Source organism: Taudactylus pleione, unplaced genomic scaffold (assembly GCF_031769625.1).
Source record: "Taudactylus pleione unplaced genomic scaffold, aTauple2 ptg000517l, whole genome shotgun sequence".
Lineage (NCBI taxonomy): Eukaryota > Metazoa > Chordata > Amphibia > Anura > Myobatrachidae > Taudactylus > Taudactylus pleione.
The window spans coordinates 491,506-495,457 of NW_028284919.1; the positions used below are offsets into that span (position 1 = coordinate 491,506).

The following is a 3,952-nucleotide window of genomic DNA, read 5'->3' on the forward strand; positions in this document are numbered from 1 at the left end:
GCTGTTAAGGCGCTGAAACCCGCTCTTACAGGGGCGCAGGGTTGCTAAGCAGAGTCTCCTTATCCCCGCTCTTACAGGGGCGCAGGGTTGCTAAGCACACGCGGGGCTGCTAAGCAGACTCTCCTTATCTCCGCGCGGGGCTGCTGACTTGAGCGCTACAGCACGGCACCCGGCTCTCCCTCCCCCTGCTATTACAGGAGGCGTGGGGCTGCTGACTGAGTGCTACAGCGTGGCACCTGGCTCTCCCTCCCCCTGCTATTACAGGAGGCGTGGGGCTGCTGACTGAGTGCCACAGCGCGGCACCTGGCTCTCCCTCCCCCTGCTATTACAGGAGGCGTGGGGCTGCTGACTGAGTGCTACAGCGCGGCACCTGGCTCTCCCTCCCCCTGCTATTACAGGAGGCGTGGGGCTGCTGACTGAGTGCTACAGCGCGGCACCTGGCTCTCCCTCTACCCGCTGATTAAGTGGCCTGGTGCAGCTAATTAAGTGCGCTACCGCGCGGCTGCACCTGCTCTCCCTATCCCCGCTGTACACGCGGTGAGGAGCGCGGGGGGGGGGAGGTTACTGACCAGACATCTTGTATAGCCCTTTAGAGCATAAAGAAGGGGCGGAGCTTAAGGGCAGGGCGGGTCTCTTTCCTCTCGACAGCGGCTGTATACAGCAGGGCTGCCGTTCTCTCATGCACAGCAGCTCATACTGCATCTCCATTACAAGAAGATTGCAGTGTAAGAGACACAGGAGGCTGGACTCCTCTGTGGACATTCCTGTGCTGCAGGACAAGTACATCTCCTGATTACATCCTGGTAAAGAGGCTGTAAGTAACTGGGGTGTAAGTGCAGGGGAGTCTGATCTGTTGGAGGGGGGTTTCTCCTCCTCTGTGTCCCACAGCCTTCTTGTTTATCTTGTCTGTGTCTTTTCTGTTTTGTGCTGTTTTTCTGGGTGACTGTGTACCATGTCCAACAGAACCAAGGCTTCTCAAAAGCTGTTTGTCTGTTCTAAGTGTAACAACAAACAAACCAAGCCACATGCCACGGGGTCCAGCCTACGGCCACACCACCCTGAACACGCCCGATCTCGTCTGATCTCGGAAGCTAAGCAGGGTCAGGCCTGGTTAGTACTTGGATGGGAGACCGCCTGGGAATACCAGGTGCTCTACGTTATGTGATGCTAACAACTGATCCACAGATGGCGATTACTAACTCTCCTACACTGACGTGGTAGGAGTTATGTCAGACTTAGCAAAGTTGGCTGAGGCGCACAGGTCTTAACCTCCCTGGATAGCTGGGTTAACCAAATCTCCAGACACCTGGGTCAGGTAAGGGGTGCAGCGGTGCCTGCACCCTTCACTTCCTACCAAATAAAAAAAGTCACAAAAGCATACTCTCCAGTCAGAAGAGTCAGTCGAAGAATTCCTCGATGCGCGGTACTTATAAGACAGCATCTGTTGAGCAATGCAGCCGGATAAGCGGTTCCAAATTTCATGTAGGTTTCCGTCTAGCTTCCCTTTTTCGTCATCCATGATGGAGAAGTGGGAAACACCTCCTCCTATAGATATATCTGTTTCCCGTCTCTCTAAGTAAACAGCACTTCCGGTGTCAGGAGCTACTGTTTTAAAGGACCCTTCGGATCGTAGGTTGGAGACCACACTAAGATCTATATATACCTCAGCGGGAGCTCAACTTAGACTTACCCTTGTTACTGCCTGGGTTAACAAGGCTGTGGTTTGCTGGGCTGACCAGTCAGATTAGTGCTCGCATATCTACGTCTGCTATTTCAGGATCCCAGAAGACCTTATACTGGACATTCGTTTCATTCCTTTCGAGCGCCTAATTCCTTTCGTGGTAGTGCCAGAAAGTTCCCACGCACCCAGAGGCGGCAGAGGTAAAGGTCATCCTCACACGGTTGCACGTAGACCAGAGCCTAAACCAGTTGAGCAACAGGTGGCATGATGGTCTTCCATCCCACCTGGGGTCTCCTGTGGTGGGAGCCTGCTTGCAAGAATTCAACAAGTTTGGAACCAGACCTCTTCAGAACCGTGAATTCACAGTACCGAATAGACTTCGAAGCCCCCCCCTCCAACTCGGTTCTTCACTACGAATTCTACAGGAGGCTCTCAGGTCTCTAGTGGTGTCATCTGTGCTAGTTCCGGTTCCGGAGCATTAGCGAGGTTTTTTTTTTTTTACTCAAACCTGTTTGTAGTGCTCAAACCGGATGGTTCAGTCAGACCCATACTAAGCCTTAAGTCTTTAAACCTGTATCTGAAGATGTATTGTAAAAACTCATGTCAGTCATGATCGCTCTCCTTCGGTCATCAGGAGTGAACATGGTGAGCTTGAAAGCAGGGGAGTTCCTATTATCCCTGGATATCAAGAATGCTTATCTCCTTGTTCCCATTTGGGAACCACACCAGGCTTTTCTGCATTTTGCCATATTAAGATCATGGCCGTTCGGGTTATCCTCGGCTCCCCGCATAATCCCTTATTTGGACGATCTGTTGCTCAAGGCTCCATCGGTATCTCTTCTATTAGATATGCCTTACTGACCTATCACACTCTAACCCAACACAGTCAAATCTCAATCCGTACCAGAAACTTCTATTTCTGGGCATGATATTGGCTACGGAATCACAGAGGATTTTTCTTCCAACAGACAAGGCCAGGGATATCCTGTTGTTAGTTCAGCTGGTCCTCAGAACAAGTAAGGTGTCAATGCTTCTTTGTCTGCGTCTCTTAGGAAGGATGGTAGCTACCTTTGAGGCACTGAAGTTCGGCCGGTCCCACTCCAGGGTTTTTCAGGTCAGGGTCTCATCTGCTTCTACATCGACAGATCCTTCTGAGCTGGTTACAAGAGTGGCCCTTCTCTGGTGGACGCAATCCACCAAATTTTTTAGCAGGCCGGAAATTCGGAGTGGGAGACTGGATCATCATAACACAGATGCCTGCCTCCGAGGATGGCAAGCAGTAGTCCTCAATTTCCACTTTCAGGGTAGATGGTCTCCTCTAGAACAGATGTGGCCCATAAATGTGTTGGAACTCAGAGCGATTTACAATGTTCTGATAGAGACAATAGAGTTTCTACAGGCTCGTCCGGTAAGATTTGAGGCCGACAACGCGACGGCCGTCGCTTACATCAACTGCCTAGGGGGAACTCAGAGTCGCATGGCTATGCGAGAAGTAACTCAGATCCTCCGGTGGGCTGAGAACCAGTCAGTAATCCTGTTGGCGGTATTCATTCTGGATGTGAACAACTGGAAAGCAGATTACCTAAATCGACAGGATGTCCATCCCGGGGAATGGATGCTTCATCCATCGCACTGATACGTTGATGGGGAGGTCCTCAGGTGGACCTCATGGCGTCACGACTGAATTGTCAGCTCCCGGTAGACGTGTCCACAACTCGAGATCTGCAAGCGGAAGCAGTAGACGCTCTGACAAGTCCGTGGATCTACGACTTTGTTTACCTTTTTTCCTTCTATTCCGCTTCTTCCTTGTCTTCTACAAAGGATAAACAAGAGACAGTCTCTGTAATTCTCGTGGCTCCGATCTGTCTTTGGAGAAGTTGGTTGTCGGACCTTCGGTTCCTATTGTCGAATGATCCGTGGCCCCTTCCTCTGCGCCCGGATCTTCTACAGCAGGGCCCTTTTCATACACCCCAACTTAGCACAACAGCGTGGCTCTTAAAACCGATATCCTAAGATGCAGAGGCATCCCAGATGCGGTTATTCCTACCATGATACGCGCCAGAAAGCCAGTTTCGGCTGTGCATTATCATCGCTTCTGGCGTGCTTATATCTCAAATGGTGTTCCAGTCAGTGTCTTCCGTCTAGGACTTTTCATTTGTCTCGGTTCTGCTTTTCCTTCGGACAGGTCTGGATTCTGGCCTTCGTCTGGGAACCTTAAAGGTGCAGGTTGGTGCCCTTTTACATTTTCTTTCAAGGGAAATTGGCCCTCAA

At 51.1% G+C, this 3,952-nt stretch overlaps 1 pseudogene; it reads left to right on the forward strand.

Annotated features, from left to right (window-relative positions):
- The first annotated feature begins 1,040 nt into the window (after nt 1–1,040).
- LOC148501517 (5S ribosomal RNA) lies at nt 1,041–1,159 on the forward strand (annotated as a pseudogene).
- The last annotated feature ends 2,793 nt before the right edge of the window (nt 1,160–3,952 follow it).